Source organism: Oryza sativa, chromosome 8, assembly GCF_034140825.1.
Source record: "Oryza sativa Japonica Group chromosome 8, ASM3414082v1".
Lineage (NCBI taxonomy): Eukaryota > Viridiplantae > Streptophyta > Magnoliopsida > Poales > Poaceae > Oryza > Oryza sativa.
The window spans coordinates 10069786-10091533 of record NC_089042.1 but is presented as its reverse complement, the minus strand read 5'-3'; the positions used below and the strand labels follow the sequence as shown (position 1 = coordinate 10091533).

The following is a 21748-nucleotide window of genomic DNA, read 5'->3' as shown; positions in this document are numbered from 1 at the left end:
CCCGTCACCGATGACTCATCTGTGACGGGCCCTACGACAATGCCCGATTGAGATAGATTAATCTCTATCGGCCTTAAACTAAGGCCTGTCACCGATGACTATTTTTCCATTTTTCCCATCAAGTCTTTATATTTGTGAATGCAAAATACATAGCTGCTGTACAATAATGTAAACAACATTTAAATTAGCCATATAAATGACTACACAACATATTTAAATGACTACACAACATTTCCAATTTGAATGTATGACATATTTAAACAACATTTGTAATAAAACAAAATTAGACATATAAATGACTACACATATCAAGTCATTGTAATAAAACAACATACTTCATTCATTACAATAGATAAGTACAAATGCATCATATCGATCACAAGGTTATGCCTTCCGTATGATCTGAACGAGCATATGACACAGGCTCTTGGGGATCATCGTCAAGGTCAATGTAAGGTCTTACATGAAGATTCTGGTTGTATTCTTCTTCATCGACGACGTTGTCAACTCCTACAATTCGGTGCTTTCCATCCCTCACGATGTGCATCTTCTTGTTTGAAGGGTATGAAAGGACCTTGATGTTGCCTAGAGGGGGGGGATGAATAGGCGGTTTTTAAAAATAAATGCGAAAGCTAAAACAAAACAGGGTTGGATTGTCTGATATTAGGTCGGATAGTCCTAAGTGATCGGATAGTCTGAACTGAGATCAGACTATCTGACCTGCACAACAACAATACAAACAAGAGAACAACCTAAGAGCTTTAGATTCAATCCACAAGCAAAGAGGTGAGCTCGACCAACAACAATATTAGCGTAGTACAAAGCAATGGAACAAGAAGGTAAGGAGAGTGAGGATATCACCGAGGTTTATGTGCTGATGTATTTCCCGGAGTTCAAATACTTGAGGGAATTCTAGTCTCCGTTGAAGGGCTCGCAAAAAGCTGGGTCTTTTTCAACCCTATCCTCGTGAGGTTGCACAAATACACTCCTCCTTCCACTAAGGGTATCAACTTCCTTGCGGAGGCGAGATCCAGCCTTCTCAAACTTCTCTTGGACAACCACACGTAGATCGGTGGCCCAAGAACGACACTTAGCCGCTTAGGAGTCCTCAACCTCCAAGAGTAATAAACACCGCACAACTCTTGGACAAATCCTAGTGCTCAAGATTAAGAGAAACACACACTAGGCTCCCAAACTCCAAATCCACACACAAAGACCCAAGTCACAAAGAACAAGGGGGATTTGAGATAGGGAGGGAGAGAGCTCAAAAATCCAAAGCACTTAGCACAAAGCTCAACCCAAAGCAAGATTGGAATGAAATCAGTTTGGGCAACCCTAGAAAAGGGTTGGTGGGGGTTTATATAGATCCCCCAAAATGTGACCGTTGGAGGGGAATCTTTCTCAAATGATACAAGATCAGATAGTTCGATATTTTAAACCTCCAAGGCAACGAGAAACAGAGAACGAAGTTCCATGAAATTTCGGACTTTCCGAGACATCGGACTATCTGATGTTAAATCGGAGTATCCGATATTTTAGAAGCAAAAACTTCGTCGTCAAACAGAGACTGATGTTTCATGAATTTTCGGAGTCTCTGTATCATCGAACTATCTGATCCAACATCGAATACTCCGACACTTAGAAAAACTCACTCGAAAGGATTTTTCAAACAAAGACAGAGAGTGAAGTTGTGTTAAAAATCGGATAGTCCGATACATCGGATAGTCTGATTTCAAATCGGATAGTGTGATGTTGCTCAAGTAAAAATGCAATAACTTTTTACTCCGAACTCCGATTTCGAAGATCTTGTACTCTATGGAAAGCTAGTTTCATGGGCTATCAAACCCAACATAAAACATGGTCCAAAACCTTCAAGAGATGTTGAAAAACTTGCAAAGAAACCCAGTGTAAGTGTTGTGACAAGTGAAACAACTCGGGATTGAAATTTTGGCTTAGGTTTTTCAACTCACATAAAAATGAAGCATTTTGAGCACTAGTATTCAACCAATTATATGCATGTGGTATCCCTCTTAATAGTACGGCATCCTAAACTCAAATTTAAAAGGCAAAGTTATACCAATAGGAGTACCTTCACACCATATTGTTTCTTCACTTGGAGGGTTACCAACGTCAAGGTCATTTGATCATCGGGAAGATCTCATCTTCTTGATCTTTGACATTTTATCTTCTTTTTCTCAAATGATTGATGCGGATAATCCATGGCTTCAAATGGCCTCGCACGGTTCATCACGACACAATCCTCACTCGCCCTTCACCACCGGTTTCGGTTCGTCGGCGCCAAGCCCCTCACTTGCCCTTCACCACCGCATGGTCCATCGCAGTTGAGTGTCGCTTGCGCTTCACCATCTTGACATAGGTAGTCACTTCATACCGCATCTTCAATATCTTCTCTTTAATTCTCATCCATCTATAAGTCCATTTTCCTAGCTTCTTCATCTTCAAGTGCATTAGTCCTTTAATCGTTTGTCATCAATAAACCAAAACCCACTAGGGGCATAAATGTTCTTTCAATCTCCCCCTTTTGGTGATTTATGACAACACGTTTAAAGCTTACAGAAGATTGATAATAAATGATTTTGAATCCAAAGGTTAGTTTGAGCTCCCCTAAATCGGTGCATACAAGTTTATAAAGTGAACACATAGGCACATATTTTTGAAAATGTGAGAGCTCCCCCTAACTCTTTGCATCCATGGGGTGTATTGTGTGTGAAGGAGATACCAAAATTATAACAACACACACAACTCAAATCTTGGCACCGATTCAAAATGTATCAAATGAAATTCTCGATGCCAATTGCAAAAACTTTATTCTATGCAATTGATTCCGGTACCGATTGAGAAAGCATGAGTAATCAAGTTTGTAAACAATTTCAAGTAACAAAAGATAATCTCAATTGCATGAGGCATGGTGATCAAATAATAAACATTCACACCCATTGATAAACACTTTCAAACATTCACACCCCTAATGCCCTTCTCTTGAAGAATCTGCATAAGTTCTATAATAGATATCCTGTTCCCTGGGTCAGTTTGATTTGGAATACTTACTACACTGCAGAACCTCCTCATGTTGTTACTCCTAAAGGATCTTTTTGGTGGAGGGATATTTTGCAATTTGTGGATATTTTTAGAGGCATCTCGGCCTGTACTGTGCAAGATGGAAAATCTTGTTTGTTTTGGGAAGATTTGTGGAACAATAAAGTCAGGGCCTTGGTTTATCTCAGAATATATTCTTTTGCCAGGAATTCAAATCTCTTAGTTCTGATGTTCTTTACTTCTGATCTACCTCAGCTCTTTGCCTTGCCACTATCAGAGCAAGCTTTTCAGGAATATTTGGCAATGTCAGCTGCAGATACCTTGGAGCATCTTAATGATGAGAGTGATCGTTGGACATATGTTTGGGGCAACGGTATCTTTTCCTCACAGAAAATTTATGCCATGAATTTTTCTCATGTCCATGTGCCTGTTTATATTAAATGGATTTGGAAGAGCAGTTGTACTATGAAAGTCAAGGTGTTTGGTTGGCTACTCTTGATTAATCGGTTAAATACTTATGACATGTTAGACAGAAGGCATTGCTCCCCTCAAAATGCTTCCTTGCTCTGTGTACTTTGTTCAACAGGATCAAGGGAAACAACTCTCCACTTATTTTTCCAGTGTCCTTTTAGCACTCAATGTTGGGCGCAATTTGGTGTGGTTTGGAATCTTTCTTTAAGCTTTGGTGAAATGTTGGTCATGGCCAGAAATTCATATAACTCTACCCATTTTGTTGAGAAGGTGCTTTATGCTGCTTGGACCATTTGGAAGCAGAGGAATAGTTTAATTTTTGAAAACATTGTTTCCTCTGTTCCCTCTTGGAGAGTTCTCTTTAGGAATGATCTCTCCCTTTTAGTTCATAGAGTCAAAAATTCTGAGAGATATACATTGTTACAGTGGTTAAATTTGTTGTAATTTTTTCTCCTTTATTAATATAAAATCTTAACGGTGGGGGCTTCCCCTACCGTGGTTCTTTCAAAAAAAATATTCTCTCCCCCTTTCTCATTTACTCTTTGGCATCTTTAAAGCATGCATTTTGATAAGTTCTCACAAATATCTCACCCTTTGATTAATCTTTTCTTTAACCCCTTTAGTATACTTCTCCCCCTTTGACATCTAACACCAAAAAGGGCATAAGTAGGGAAAGAAAAGCAAAGGGATTCTTGATGAGGGATCATCGAGTTCTTACCTTTCAATTTTATATTTCATCACTTGTGGTTAGGAAATGAAGATCAATTTTACATAAAGATCACAAGTAAATCAATAAGCATTGATACAAATTTTGCGCATAGAAAGCTCACATGCAAAGGGTTTAAAGCATAGAAGAAGTCTCCCCTTTAGTCATTCTCTCCTACTTTGGCACTTAAGCATGGTAAGGAGAGGACATGATATACAATGAAGAGGATCATCGAGATTTGAACTTGCCAAACCACTTTGTCACAAATTCGAGTGAGATTCAAGAGTTTTTTTTTAAAAAAAATCTTACCCAAGATTTTCACAAAACATTTCACAAATGAGTTTCGCATGTATGAATCTCATAGTTTGTGCTAAGACCAAAAATTCACATAGAACGAGGTCTCCAAGCACATTGATTCACTTAGAACAACTTTGTGACTAATACTCTCTTATTGACAAAACAAGCATGTCGTCACAACATTTTGCAAATTAGGCTAATTAGCAAGGAATGAAACTTGGCCTAGATGCACAGACAAGGCAAGTGTTCCAAATCATACCAATTTAAATAACAAGATATGGATCATCGAGTTACCTTTCTTGTCATTTTTTTATTTTTGAGATGCCCATTCGATAAAATTAATATCTTGAAGCCAATTTGAATTTGGCACCTTGTCGGGACCCCAACTAGGATCCCTCTATGTATAATGTGCTAGTCCCAAATCAACGCTTGCACACACAGTAACAAAAGATAATATCACAACCACATCACGATTACATTAATAAATAGGAAACAAATATAATTTTTACATTGGTCTTATGACCATATTTTACAATTTCTTTGCCACACAGGGCCAAACAAAGATAAGCAGCGGAAAAAGAAGCGAGAGGCACCAATGACACACCACAGGCAATCGACTGGGGCACGCAACCTATTCGACATCCTCAGCAACAGAACTTCTGGAAACAACTGGCCTTCTCTGAAATTTTGTGAGACAACAAGGGTGAGTACATAAAGTACTCACAAGTGTACGGGAATATGCAATATATGATACAAGGCTTCAAAGCAAGGTTATGGTTCATTTGTATAAAGGCATTTGCGAATTTAAATACAATAAATAGATGTAAATTTAATTTAAACAACATTTGCAATTACGATATTTTTAACCAACCAACCAATTCAAAAAGGATACTGCACACAGGACCACACAGCTATATTCATTAATTTATCCTGCACATAGCTCTTTCCCAAAAGTAAAACTTTCACAAATCTACCCCTCATGTGAAATCACCGAGCATATCCATAACCGAGGATGTGGCTATTCGAATGGATTGACACTCTGCAAAGGTTGTACAACTTTACCCACAAGATACAGTTCAGTGCCGCTAAACACCAAAGAGTAACAAAGCGTTTCCTCTACCTCGCCCTAACACCGGCTTCCCCCTTGGGTGGTCCTCCTTTCACCACACAAGTGAAAGGTCCTATGGTACAATCCAAAAACCTATCATCTAGCCACCTGGGCCGCCAGTGCCAGAGCTAAGTAGTGTACTAAGCTAGGTCCTTCCCATAAGGACATGTGGTTGCACGGTAAGGCTCAGATGGCGCACGAAGTGAAGTCCTTAACTGACCAGGGCGACTTGCCTAAACTAAGTACCTCAAGCACACAGCAAAAATGGAGCACACAGCTTAGGAGCACACAGCTCAATCGACCACACAGGTCAACGGTAAGCACGCACACAGATGGCTTACCTCCTAGGTTCACACAGATCCACCATCGCCCCGGTCTAAAACATTTTCCACCAGATCATTACTACACGGTGCAACACATGCCACCAAGAAGATAGCACACAACCACACAGTTTATATAAAAAAAACAGTGATAAGTAGATCATTAGTCAATATTATATTTTAATTTGTATAAGTGTGAGCAGGGTAAGCAAATCTACTGCCCTGAGCCAATACCCCATGTTTGACTCTCATACAGTCTAGGTGACAAATAATTAAGGATAATCAACAATAATTCAAGGCATGGAATAATTAACAAGTAGGTCATAACTACCCACACGATAATTTGTGAAACAAATCATGCATATAATTTAAAACAAGATAATTTTGCAAGTTAGGATCAACATGTTCAAGGGTACACTTGCCTTTACCCACGGGATCTTCAGACTGAACCTTCACCTGCAACAGCAACCTCCTCGGCAACGGCGTCTACACGATTGCAAAAAGGAGAAAACAAATAAAAAAAAGAAAAGGCAGCAAAATAACAACAAATGAAATAACCAATTAAATCAGGAGGTAGAGCTCAATTTTAGAAGAATTTAGGAAAAAGAATGGGCCGAATCGGAGTTTGGATGGAAGAGATGTGACCTTCGGAAGATTGAATTATTCGGAAACCGTGAATAAAGAAAGAGAAATATTTATAAAATATTCTCTGAAGTTAAGGAAACAAAGGAATTATTTTTGGTGGACTGACGGGGTGGTCCACCTGTCATTGGGATGATCAACAGTTAATTGGTTACAAGGATGAGAGTTGTGGACTGATTATATGGAGGCTGAGATTTATTTGTGAAAATCGATGACTTGGATTGGTTTTGGGTTTTAGGGGACCGGCTTGTCCAGGACTTGTGCGACATAGTGCCACACAACATGGATATCATAGGAGAAACACCGGATCGAAAAAGGAGAGAAGCAAGGGCATAGTGGGTAAGAGGACGATGCCATGATCGTGAAATGGAGCGGTGATGCTTGTCGAGGACCGAGATATGACTGACAAAATATTAAATTGGAAGAAAATTCAAAGGAAAAGAATAAGAAATATTCTCCGGCATTTTTGAATTTTATTGGAATAAATTTTATGGCCGAAGGATTGAGTCTACTGATCGATGGGTGTGAGACAACGAACATGCCATGCCAGACTCCTAGACAATGACAGAAGTGACGGTGTGACGTGGTTGCCAACCTAAGGCAGCGAGAGGACAACAGCTGCGTTGGCCCTCCGGAGTGGACGATATGATGACGACGACATGGTCACTAGTAATTCGATGGCACCTGGAAGAAGAGAAACATCGGGCTCGAGAAAGAGAGCAATGGTGCTAGTTGACATAGGGGAAGGAAGAGGATGTGGCACCGAGACTCACCAAGGACAGCAGTGGTGTATGAAAAAAAAAGAACAAAGGAAATGCCGGGAGAAGATTTGTTCCGACAATGAGCACAGAGGAGACAACTACATCGGCTTGAGCTCCCAACAGCGGTAGCACCGCTCACAACGAGACAACGATGATGCCAGCTCGATCTCCAAGGGCAGCAGCTTGTGATCAAGTCGATGATTGTAGCAGTGCTGCTTGAGCTTCCTATGAGCGACATAAGTAGGCTAAGTGGTAGAGCTCTAATGCAGCGGCATCTTGGTGTCTGTTCGAAGAACACAAGGCTGCTATTTGTAGGGGAGCAGATGAGAGATGAACAGCTAAGAGATGGAGAGGTGACTGCAGAAATTGGGACAACAACTCCAACCATTGGAAAGGATTTAATTTTTAGTGTTGATGGAGAAATTTTGAAGGAAGAGAGGGGATTGGATGAGCTGGTGTTGCTTCCGTGGAGAAACCGAAACAATGAGGCTAAGACTTGGTTTGGCGATAGAAAAAGCATGTGCGGTTTGGGCTGGTGATGGCGTCATGCTTGCATGGAGCAGAGGCAACAGCACCTTGGCGGCTGGTCGATGGCGAGACTGTCTAAGGAGTTAGAAGTGGAGACGCTGGGCATGAGGGATGGAGGCACCGAGGTACGACTGTAGTTTGACAGAAGATGGTGCCAGAGATGAGGACATGCCAAGTCTCATCTTCCGGACAGCCACGATAGTCTCAAAAATAGGACAGGGAGAACAAGGTGGAGCTCTTATGTTCCTCTGCAACGGCATTTGCACATGGTGCGTGGTGATCTCAATAATGGATCCACAATGATCCACGCATGACACTAGGCGATGAACGGGAAGGATAAAACTACTAATGGAGTGGATGTGGTGCAGGCGCTTACCAACCTCGATAATGGAGATGTGGTCGCAGCGATGTCTTGGCAACGAGACGCACGGAGAAGATGGCACATCAGTTAGAACTCCCGGCGACAGTGGCGGCACTGCAAATGGGACGTTAGGATGGCGACGAGTCGCGCAACCACTCGATGTTTGACAGCATCAGGGGAAAAAGAGAGGCATCAGGCTATGAATAGGGATGTGCTTACCAACCACGACGGTGGCACGCTTGGGTGGCGAGCAAGAACGAGACGATGATGAAGACGATTTTGGTTCCCCTGCAGCAGTTTGTGATCTCTGGAGACCACACTGTGGTGAGCAGCGGCAGCAGCAAGACGACGTAGTTGACGATGCCCCGGTGGAGGAAGATGGAGAGAGATGGCGGGGAAAGGTTATAGTGTCCTGGAGATGAGAAGTCACCGGGAATTGCAAAAACGGATTTAGATCAACAAGTTGATTCAATTTTTAGTGTTGGTGACGAAAATTGATGAAGGAGAGGAAAGGATCAGTGAAGGGAGTTGGAGGAGGCGGCATAGCCTTCATGGAGAATGCACTTCTGTTCTGGCGGCGCTGCAGGCGGGAATATGAGGGACAGGGGGGCTTTTGGCCTGCTGCTGGCCAGAGGAAGAAGAAGGGTAGATGATGATCGGGAGATGGAGAGCCCAAGGTAATTAGAAAAACGGATCCAAATTATCATAGAGATTCAGTTTTTGGCATTAAGTATAGGAATTGATTAATGGGAGGGAGGAATTGGAAGAGATGGCACTGCTTCAAGGTTGAGCAGGAACGTGGCCGTTTGAGGGAGGAGGAAGGTGAGTAGCTAGGAGATGACAAGTCATTGGGTGTTTGGAAAAAAAATGAATTCAGCTCATAATGGCGATTTAATTTTTGGTGTTAAAGAAAGAAATTGATTAGGGAGGGGAAAAGTTTGATTCATGGGAGAGGAAGATATTTGATCAGTGGGAGGAGAGAACGAGATTTTGATTGGATAATTGAAGGTGGCTGAGGGAATTGGAAAAAATGGATCAAGCTTCATCAAGTTTATTTTTTTTAGATAATCAAGAGAGATTATATGGGGACAAACATAGAGATAGAACGAGAGAGGTTGAGATAGATCGATAGAGAGCCATACAGAGCAGAACAGGGAGAGAAAAAGAAAAATAAGAGAGGAGAAAGGAAGGAAAATAAGGGCTTTTGAGGCAAATTCGAAATTTAGTTTTTTGGAGTGTTTGGAATTTTTCTGGATTGGAAACTTTAGGAAATTTCAGGAATTGAGCTCCACTTCCGAAAGTAAAAAAAAATCAAATCAAATAACTCCAATTAACAAACGATAAAATAAAAGAGCGATGTAATTAATTTATTTAGTCAAATTAAACCTTTTTAATGAAATTTTCATTAAGCTATTTTAGGCGAATAAACACGAATGCTAATCTTCAAAATTAAGCAAATTAGAAGACACGAAAAACGGGACGTGACACACCTTGATGGGCTTGATGAAATCTCTTCCTTGATTTGCTTGATTCCAACCCCGAGAAAGAACTTAAGCTTTCCTATCACGAACATGTTTTAACGCCTTGATCACAGTCTACGTCCTGATAGTGCTTGTGCTCTTCTTATAAGGCCATGACCCGATCCGGTTTAGCATGTGCACCATCTTTCTTCTAATAGTCCAAAGACAACAAGAGAGAGTAACATTCACAAATTTTGCAAATTGAGAACGAATAGTTACTTCCCTTTTGTATGTCATTGAGGATGTTGTAGGGATGATCTCGTTGAATGATGTGATGAATTCTTGGATGGTACACTGATGGGACTTGAGCTTGCATGGTGTAACTTTGCTCTTGAGTTGCCCTTGGCATGAATCCCATCCACTTGTGCCGGAAGCATGTCTTCATGTTCTTCATAGTCAATTGCGGTAGGTTGACTTGAGTTGATTGAGGTTGATCAATTAGTCTACCTTGGTCATCATAGACTTCTTATGGTCTCACCTTCCAAACTGTCTTCAAAGATGTTTTTAATCTCCTATGAGACTAATCACAAAAAAAAACACTTGATAACAATTTAGTCTCAAAAACACAAAACATAGGATATACTCCCCCTAAAAGTGTGCATCCAAGTTCTTGAATTACTTGTAGAATGCACTCGTTTAATGAAAACAAATGGGGAGTGTAGCCTATATTTTGGAGAAAGGCACATAGAGGATTCTCAAGAAAACACTTGTGCCAAAACATAACACACATCATAAATAGAGCATGTAGATTACCGAAAGATATTTGAATAGAAGCATGTCAATCTACCATATGAAAGGTTATTCATGTTACCAAGGTTCCTGCAAAGAAGGGGAGATCAACGGATCAACCTTTAAGCATACCGAAGCTTTCAGCCCTGTGAGACTAAAGCTTCCGGGCTCAATGGCAAAAAGATAGAAGATCTCGATGGCCAATCAAGCGGTCTTATCGAGGTCCCTGGTCTGAAAAGAGTCTGCAATAAATCTTGTAGATAGGTCATAGACCATTGAATATCTTTCATTTTGAAAGTTTTACCCAATTCTCAAACAAATGGAAGACACAAAAATCACAAAGATTTAGAAAACTGATAGTTTCAGGATTTTCAGGTTTTGGAACTCAAAGTGAGCTTGGAAAGAGCACCATAACAATATTCAAATGACTTTAGAAAAATCCAAGAAAATTTAAAAGTGAAGTACAACCATAGAGGATCAAAAGTCATTATAGAAACTCCTTCCAATTGGCAACACATTGTGAGATATAAAAATCATAAATCAGCCAAAAACCATGAATTTGCTGAAAAATTCAGCAACTTGAGCAAAGTGAGAAAAGTCAAATTCTTTCCAAATTAAGTCGGAATGATGTGAAACCTTGCAGAAATGATCTTTTCACCTATTAGAAACTTTTCCAAAAAGAATCTCTCAAAAAAGATTTTTCTATCAAGAGAAATGTAAAAAATAGTTTTGTATGCCATTCATGTCAATAAATCTCAACCAAAGTGCCAAATCACATCCAAATAAGATTTTTATAAGATTTGACATTTGGACAACCTTAGATGGATTAGAGATACTAATTCGAGCCCATATTCATAAAGAATTTTGGCTCAAATAGTTCAACCCACCATATGCAAGTTTTGGCCAAAAGAGGTAAAGTCAAGATTTTTGATGAACTTCACAAGGCTGCAACATTTGAATTGTTGGTCTTTTGAAAAATCTTTGAACTAAAAATGTGTTTGAAATGACCAACCTTAAAAGTTTTGTATTGGCAACTTTTTCAAAAACTCAATAGATTTTAATTTAGGGTAAAATCCCACTTTTAGCAAAAACAAGATTACTAAAGATCCTGTTTAGACTAGAAAGAGTTGTTTTCGTTTGAAAATAAGAAATTTTACTCCAAAAGCTTTGGAAAACATTTCAAACACATGTTGAAATACTTTTGAAAAGATTTTCACAAATTTTGGCCTTTTACATATGATTTTTGACTTTTGACTAAATATGCTCTTTTGAAAACAAAGAATGCAACTTTTGAGATTTTTCAAGTTTTGAGAGCAAGAGATACATGAATGTGGTTTGCACAATTTCACCCTAAAGTATCTGTCACTTGAAATCAAAGAATCAAACATTTTGGGTTAAATCACAAGATTTAGCAAAAGGATACATAAAAGCTCACTATTCAAAAACCTTTATCCAAAAGTCAAGAAATAGCAAATGAGAAGATTTTGGATTGTAATACATATGTATGAGCTTGACATACCTCCATGAACCAATATATATCAAGATATATGGTTCTAGTGGCAAAACTCACTTGATGCTACAATAGGACCAAATAGCATTTTAAAGACTATCATAGCATCAATTTGAGCCAAGCACATTTAGAGGATGCGAATGATGAGAGGTTATAGCACTCCCCCTAAATGTGATAACGAATTACTCAAATTCAACTTATGCATCAACCAAGCAATGTTCAAGAAGATACAATATGCACAAGAAAAACCTACATAAGGTTAGGACATAGATAATTCAATGTAGATACTTGTTACCGAGATGACATTGGTTCTTGATGTAGAACAACTATCCTCATATTTGACTCCAATTTTGCGTATTGTGTGAACTTGATTTTCCACAATTGAGTCAAACCTCCAATGCATCTCCAAGTACCTATTTCTCACTTTAGCACATTTTGGTCCCCAACAATATTGGGTCCATAGAGGTTAGTCACAAGAGGCTTAGGCAACCAAATGGCCTTTGTGCTAGTATGTGGCGAACAAATCACCCTAGTAGCACAAATGTCTTTTTTGGCATTCCTAAGTAAATTATGATCAAATGAGAGACTTGACTTAGGAATGTTACCCATGGGACAATTTTTACCAATATGTTACCCATGTTGCTTCTATATTGCTTGTTGGTTTGCTTGTTGCCGGTTTGCCTCTCACTTGATGTTTTGCATTGTTCATCCAATGTGCAAGGACACCTTAAGGCAAAGTGTCCCGCTTCGGTGCACTTGAAGCACTTGATGTGAGGAATGTCCTCCTTCTTGCTCAACTTATTTCCTTTCTTCGAAGGGCAATCTCTAATATGATGTCCCACCTTTTTGCACTTGAAGCAAGTAATGGAACTCTTGATCGTCTTTTGACTTCGTCCCTTGGTATAAGCATTGATGGACTTGCTATCCCTTTGATGGATCTTGGTGCAAGCCACGGTTGATCCCTCCTCAAGCTTCTTCACCATGCTCTCACGGTTATCTTGAGATGGTTGAGCAATGCACACAAGTCCATGATCTATTTGCTTCTCCCTTTTACCTACACAATCCAAGTCACATATAGTGCTCGGGGAAATATTTGCTTGGGAGCAACAAGGGTTAGTACAAGTGAGATCAACTTGAACATGAGGCTCATAGGATTTTACCGTTGCAATTATCACCTCATGAGATACCTCTAGCATGGCATGAGAATCCACAAGATACTCATGCGAACACAAAAATTCATCATGTCTTTCTTGTAAATCCACATACTTGTTAGTGATCTCGTCAAGTTGAGATTTAAGCTCTTGATTTTGCTTCTCCAAAGATGCTACACAAGGCAAATTCATTTTCCAATTTTTCATACCTCATAATCAATGAAGAATGAAAATCCTTAAGTTTCTTATGTTCTTCGGTTAGACTCATGATTTCTTCATTCTTCTTAATAGTGCATGCTTGTTGCTTTTGAATGGCTTCCATGAGCTTGATCACCATTGTTATATCCTTCTTGCTCAAGTGATCAAACTCGGAGTCACCATCTTCACCCATAAAGCAAGCATAATTTTCGGAAATAGAAGATGAGCATCTTTGTGAGGTGGATTCTTCACTTGTCCATTGGAACTCATTTACTTCTTCCTTTAAAAGGTTAGTTCCACAAGTACTATAGGAAGTAGAGCATTTATCCATATCATCCTCACACACATACTTGGTGCTAGGTGAGATGCATGAGTTAACAACACAATGCAATATGACAATTTCATTATCGGTGTTGTTTGAATCCATTGGGAATATTGGACGATCGTCAACCTTACTCACCAATTCATCACCTTCAACGTAGTCATGTGTTGATGATAAGGTGGACGCTGGATGATTATCTTGATCATCGAAAGTAGTCACTTGAGGTTCTTCGCAATTTGGTGATGAAGTTGAACACTCCTCAAGTGGTTCTTCCATAAAGACTATATCATCATCACATTTGGACTTGTTGCATCTCTCCTTAAGCGTGGTCCAAATGAGATGAGCATCTTCAAGCGGCATGATGGTTTTAAATACATCTTCACTCAAAACATTAAATAAAACATTAGTAGCTTGAGCATTGAGATGTATGCATTTCTCTTCCTCTTCAAATGATAGCTCTATACCATTAGGAGGAGAAATGCTCACATCTACAACTCGCTCTATTTGAAGACCCGTGGTCCTAAATATGTCAAGTATGTGAGTACTCCAAGAATCATAATTTGAACCATCTAAAAGGAGTAAGGGAACCATATCCACCAAACCACTAGTCGGAATCTTTACTCTCTAGGCGGTAAAGCCCTAAATAGAGAGACTTGGCTCTGATACCAATTGAAAGGACCTTGATGTCGCCTAGAGGGGGGGTGAATAGGCGGTTTTTAAAAATAAATGCGGAAGCTAAAACAAAACAGGGTAGGATTCTCTGATATCAGGTCAGATAGTCCTATGTGATCAGATAGTCTGAATTGAGATCAGACTATCTGACCTGCACAACAACAATACAAACAAGAGAACAACCTAAGAGCTCTAGATTCAATCCACAAGCAAAGAGGTGAGCTCGACCAACAACAATATTAGCATAGCACAAAGCAATGGAACAAGAAGGTAAGGAGAGTGAGGATATCACCGAGATTTATATGCCGATGTATTTCCCGGAGTTCAAATTCTTGAGGGAATGCTAGTCTCCGTTGAGGGGCTCGCAAAGAGCCGGGTCTTTTTCAACCCTATCCTCGTGAGGTTGCACAAATGCACTCCTCCTTCCATTTCCTTGCGGAGGCGAGATCCGGCCTTGACAAACTTCTCTTGGACAACCACACATAGATCGGTGTCCCAAGAACGACACCTAGCCATCTAGGACTCCTCAACCTCCAAGAGTAATAAACACCACACAACTCTTGGACAAATCCTAGTGCTCAAGATCTAGAGAAACACACACTAGGCTCCCAAACTCCAAATCCACACACAAAGATCCAAGTCACAAAGAACAAGGGGGATTTGAGATAGAGAAGGAGAGAGCTCAAAAATCCAAAGCACTTAGCACAAAGCTCAACCCAAAGCAAGATTGGAATGAAATCAGTTTGGGCAACCCTAGAAAATGGTTGGTGGGGGGTTTATATAGATCCCCAAAATGTGACCGTTGGAGGGGAATCTTTCAGCCCACGTCGGATAGTCTGATACAAGATCGGATAGTACGATATTTTAAACCTCCAAGGTAACGAGAAACAAAGAACGAAGTTCCATGAAATTTTGGACTTTCCGAGACATCGGACTATCTGATGTTAAATCGGAGTATCCGATATTTTAGAAGCAAAAACTTTGTCCTCAAACAGAGACTCAAGTTCCATGAAATTTCGGAGTCTCTGTATCATCGGACTATCTGATCTAACATCGGATACTCCGACACTTAGAAAAACTCACTCGAAAGGATTTTTCAAACAAAGACAGAGAGTGAAGTTCTGTGAAAAATCGGATAGCTCGATACATCGGATAGTCTGATTTTAAATCGGATAGTGTGATGTTGCTCAAGTAAAAATGCAATAACTTTTTACTCCGAACTCTGATTTCGAAGATCTTGGACTCTATGGAAAGCTAGTTTCGTGGGCTATCAAACCCAACATAAAACATGGACCAAAACCTTCAAGAGATGTTGAAAAACTTGCAAAGAAACCCGGTGTAAGTGTTGTGACAAGTGAAACAACTCGGGATTAAAATTTTGGCTTAGTTTTCAACTTACACAAAGATGAAGCATTTTGAGCACTAGTATTCAAACAATTATATGCATGTGGTATCCCTCTTAATAGTACGGCATCCTAAACTCAAATTTAAAAGACAAAGTTATACCAATAGGAGTACCTTCACACCATATTGTTTCTTCACTTGGAGGGTTACCAACGTCAAGGTTATTTGATCATCGGGAAGATCTCATATTCTTGATCTTTGACATTTCATGTTCCATTTCTCAAATGATTGATGCGGATAATCCATGGCTTCAAATGGCCTCGCACGGTTCATCACGACACAGTCCTCACTCGCCCTTCACCACCGGTTTCGGTTCGTCAGCACCAAGCCCCTTGCTTGCCCTTCACCACCTCATGGTCCATCGTAGCTGAGCGTCGCTTGCGCTTCACCGTCTTGCCATAGGTAGTCACTTCATACCGCATCTTCAATATCTTCTCTTTAATTCTCATCCATCTATAAGTCCATTTTCCTAGCTTCTTCATTGGACTAATCACTTGCTTATACACTCAATAAGTGCATTAGTTCCTTAATCGTTTGTCATCAATAAACCAAAACCCACTAGGGGCATAAATGCTCTTTCAGTGTCTTTTATGTAGAATATCTGCTCGACCTGTTTCGCAAGTACAAATGATTCATCGGCGTATCCCACCCTTGATAGATCTACTAAAGTGAAACCTTTCTTGTCGGCTTTGATACCAGTGCGTAGATTCACCCAACGGCAGCGGAATAAAGGAACCTTGAACTTGACGTAGTTTAGCTCCTAGGTCTCCTCAATGCGGCCGTAGTATGTGTTTGACCCAAGTTGATCCTTGAATGCATCTATACAGACGCCGCTGTTTTGCACTGTGCTTTTGTCATCTTGTTTGACGGTGTAAAATGTGTATCCATTTATATCGTATCCTTGCCATATGTCTACGGTCCAAGACGGTCCCATCCCCAACAACTGTACTGTCTCATTTGGGACATCCGTGGGCATTGTCACACGATTCTTGAACCATTCGTTGAACCGAGAATTATGTTCTCTGTTAATCCATGCATCAGATCGCCCCAAGTTCTCATCTCGGATTTTCGCTAAGTGCTCCTCAAGTCTGGGCCAACTTCTGCCATGTCACATCCTGATTTTTGTTTCAGGATTTATAAATTATTTAATAAATTATTATTAGAATTTATATTAAATGTTCATTAATTTACAAGTGAAGTTAAATGTGGGAAATAAAATTTCCTAAATATAAAGCATGGATGGATTTAATTTTTTATTAAATTCTCCATGGTTAATTATACTCTCTGGAATATTCTCGGATTTTTCGGAGCTCAATTCCTAATTTTAATCATACAAAGAGCATTTCAGTAATTACTCACATATTAAATTAATCACTAAATGGTCTAATTGTAATTTTGTTAAGTACTTTGAGTGTCCAAGTATTTTCAGGATTTTTCTTGAAATTATTTGAGCATTGGAAGTATTTTTAATAATTCAAAGATCATTTAAGTGATTATTTTAATTGGGAAAGTAATAAAATCCTCCTCCTCAGCTTGGGCCATTTTCAGCCCATTCCTTCCTTTCCTTCCTCTCTCTTCCGCCGGCCCAACCTGAGCCGCCTCCTCTCCTCTCAGCCTAGCCGGAAAAGTCTATTTTCCCTCCCTGAGCTACTGTTCATCTTCCAGCTCAGGCAGAGCCCGAGCCAGCCGTGCCGTGCACAGTGCCGCCTCCTCCTTCCAAATCTCGCCTCCCCGTTGCTCCTTTTTCCAAATTAGTTGAGGGGAAATATTCCTCTTATCCTCCTCTATCTTTACCCCCAAGAATAGGAGCAAACCGTTGAGTATTTTATCCGAATCGAACTCGTTTTTGAGTTTATCTCCAAAACCGAGTTTTTGTTTTCCCGGATCGATTTCTTGCGGGAGGAGTCCGATCTCTTCAATCCAAGGCTATAAATAGGACCCCCTAGTCCTCCTCTTTCGTTTGCCCCCTATCCCGTGGTCTCCCGTGCCTCGTAGCGCCGCCGCCACGTGCTCCGCCCCGCCGTCGTCGCCGGCCGAACTCCATCCGCGTCGCGCCGCCGGCTCCGTCGTCGCCGCCGGTCGCCGTCACCGCCGTAAGGTGCGACGAGGTGTGGAGAAGCCCGGCCGCTCTCTCCCCGCTGTCGCCGGTCACCGGAGTCCCGTCGCCACCGCCGACCAAAGCCGCGCCGCCGCTAGACCTCGTCGCCGGCCGTCGTCGTTCGTCGTTTGGTTCGAGGGTGAGTACCATTGGGTTCGTCTCGTCGTCCTCTACGTGTACATGTCCTCCAAAGTCGCAGCCGACCATCCAATCTCCGGCGAGGTCGCCATCTTGGTCCGGCCATTGATGAGGTCATCATGACGTCATCATCGTTTTTCTTTTTCCTGTTTTTCTAATAGATTAAATCTTCGGAAATTCATAACTAAATCATCGTAACTCGGTTTTGAGTGGTTCAAGTTGCTAAATTCATCTAAAATCATGATCTACATGTTTGTTTACTTTATATGTACTGTTTATTTGGTTTTTATTAGTCTTTTTCTTTGTTTTGCGTGTTAGCTTGTCGTTTCCGTCGTTGCGAAGGTTCGTGAGTGCGTCAGGAGTGTTCAGAAGATTAATTGAAGACCGATTATTGCAAGGCAAGTCACATAGATCCTAAACACAATCCTTTGAGCATGTTGATCCTATATTTAAATTCTCTATTTATTTCAACTGTGCATTTATTTTCGAATGTCACCGGGTGGTGTGAACTTATTCCTTTGTTATGGCCAATTTGCATTGATTACTTTATTCCTTGATACCTTGGGTTATTATAACTTGACTAGTTGGACTTTATATATTGGTTCAGCTAGATATTAGTTATGATTGCTTAGCCATGCTTAGAAACATTAGCACACTATTGGGATAACTTATGACTCACTATTATTTAAGGATGGCTTAATGATAGTTCACGATGGTGAATCGTGATTGGTTAATTAATTACTTGCCAACTAAAACTTGATAATGGTAGGTTGTGAGCACATGGTTTTGAGAGTCGTGCTCATGACAATTAAGGACCGGTTCGCGAGCTACTGTTGTGAAACATTTATCGTGCCAACCACAAGCCAGCGTGGGCAACGGCTTTATCTTTTGTGTAGCGTGATTCATTATAGTGCGCCAGACTGAGAAGTGGCGAGAAGTCCACGGGGGTCGCTGGGGAGTCCATGCCTTGTTTATAAGGGGGTGATTATGATCCAGGAAAGGTGCGCTGTAATGGGTTATGTTGTGCAAGGGGTATTGTCACAACTCCTTTCCGAGGTACCGTGGTGGTATTGAGGCACATGGTGACATGATGTGGGGTTGTGTCTTGTGGGTACAGTGGTACACCTCTGGCCAGAGTAAAACTATTCGAATAGCCGTGCCCGCGGTTATGGGCGGGTTGAGCAATGTTTTTCGTGATTAGTCTCACACCTTTCACAATAATTATGGATGTTATAACTGGTAATAATTTGCTTAGCTCCTGGTTTGGAGTTAGATCTGTACAGCCGGGTATGGTTGTTCAGGATGGTTGGGCCTGTGCAGCATGGGTGTGCTGTTCAGTGTTGATTAAAATTGATGATTAATTACTCTACTGTTTTAATTATCTTAAATGTTTTGCTAAATGCTGCTTTTTGCAAATGAGCCTATATTATGCCATCCTTTGGTATCCTTGTGCACTTGCATATTTGCTGTGTGGCTTGTTGAGTATGTCATATGCTCATTCTTGCAATAATCAATCAAACCTCAGTTGAAGATAAAGGATCCAGAAGGAGAAGACGTTTGGCTTATACCCCAGTTGAGTTGCCTGTGGGAGTGGAGCTGAAGCCATCGCTAGACCGTTAATTCCGCTGTTGTTTTCTTTTCTTTGTAAGTATGTAACGTTATTATTAAGATGGATTTGTATATTAAATTGTCAGTTTGTGTACCTCGGCTGATTCCTGGACGAGGATTTTATGCACAAATTAGTTCGGAAATTACTAGTGAATTTCCGGGCGTGACATGCCATATGTTGGAGCATAGCGTAATGAGCCTGCGTGTAAGACGCTTGATCGGGCCTAATTCTTTTCCTTCTGATTGTGCCAACACCTGACAACCTTCCTTCGTGACGAGACGCAGGAACTCCGATACGATTGGCATCGGACATGTAATTGACGCAAAACTCAATAGCCTCCTCGGTCGTGTAACCTTCAATGATGCTCCCCTCGGGTTTAGCTCTGTTACGAACGTACGACTTCAGAACTCCCATGTACCTTTCAAACGGCCACATTTCCCTTTGAAAAGCCGGACCACATAGTTTTGTTTGCTTCACCAGATGAACAGGGAGATGAATCATTATATCAAAGAAAGACAGTGAGAAAAACATCTCCAGGTGATAGAGGGTATTCACAATATCGATCTGCAACACATCTAGATCTTCTGGATCTATAACCTTCTGTACGATTGTATAGAAGAAGGCGCACAGACGTTGGATCGTGTGATGCACTTTCGGTGGTAGAATGCCTCTGATAGCAACTGGCAAGATTTGTGTGATTAGCACGCGGCAATCGTGAGACTTCATTCCAACAAGTTTTAGATCATCCAATTTAACATACTTACTTATCCTCGCTGAATAGCCCGATGGAACTTTAATATCCTTCAAGCATGATAACATTGCGATTTTTTCATCCTTCGACAATGTGTGGCAGGCTGGAGGGAGGTACACTCTACCTGTCTTTGCATCTCGTATGGGCTGGAGTTCACTGCGCGTTCAACCCGTCCTTTGTCTTCCCGGGAATATTCAACATCAGGTCAACCAAACTCTCACACACATTCTTTTCTACATGCATGAGATCAATGCAATGACGGACATTAAGATCTTTCCAGTAAGGTAGCCGTCAAAATATGGATTTTTTCTTCCACATACCCTTCTCCTTTGTCTTGCTACGTTTTCTTTTCTTCCCAAAGTCATTGCTTATGTCCTTAACCATATTGTGAACCTCATCTCCAGACAAATCTTTGGGAGTAGGCTGAAGTTCTCTCTTACCGTTAAAAATTTTCTTCTTTCTTCTAAATGCGTGATGTAGCGGGAGTCACCTCCGATGACCCATGTATACCATCTTTTGTGATTTCTTCAGCCACCGGCTTCGTGTATGTTCCTTGCAATCGGAGCATGCCTTCTTTCCTTTTATAGTTTGTCCGGAAAGATTACCGAGTGCACGGTAGTCATTAATGGTGCAGAACAATAGAACTCTTAGCTTGAAGTTCTCTTGACCATATGCATCCCAAGTTTCCACACCTTCTTTCTAAAGAATCTCAAGATCGTCGATAACAGGCTCCAGGAATACATCGATATCATTGCCGGGTTGCCTCGGACCTTGGATTAACAAGCACAACATAATATATTTCCGTTTAAAGCATAACCATGGCGGGACGTTATAATTCGCAATAAGAACTGGCCAAGTGCTGTGAGTACTACTCATGTCACCGAAAGGATTCATGCCATCCGTACACAGACATATCCTCATGTTTCTAGGGTCGGCAGCAAAGTCTTTGTGTTTTCGATCGATATTCCTCCATTCAATCGAATCCGCTGGGTGTCTAAGCATACCATCATTCCTTCTCTCCGTGGCATGCCAACGTACTAACTTCGCTTCGTTCGGATTGGCAAAGATTCTCTTGAAAAGATCAATGATAGGTAGATACCACACAACCTTTCCCGGACCACCCCTCTTTGACTTCTTTCCTTTGTCAGCACTTTTCTTTCGCTTGTATCGAGAAGCCTTGTAGACAGGACAAGCATCCAAGTCCGCATATTGCTTGTGGTACAATATGCAGTCGTTTGGACAAGCGTGAATTCTACGGACCTCCAACCCCAATGAACACAGAACCTGCTTTGCTTCGTATGTCGTCCCGAGCAATGTGTCCTCAGTAGGAAGCATAGCCTTCAAAATTCCTAAAAGATCTATAAAACTCTTGTCTGTCCATCCACTACTTGCCTT

General features: G+C 40.9%; 1 long non-coding RNA gene across 1 annotated transcript; it reads left to right on the top strand.

Moving 5' to 3' along the window:
- The first annotated feature begins 17370 nt into the window (after positions 1 to 17370).
- LOC136351331 (uncharacterized) lies at positions 17371 to 19829 on the top strand. The gene is made up of 2 exons (XR_010734342.1): positions 17371 to 17994; positions 18312 to 19829. It is a non-coding gene; the product is annotated as an uncharacterized lncRNA (long non-coding RNA).
- Positions 19830 to 21748: the final 1919 nt, after the last annotated feature.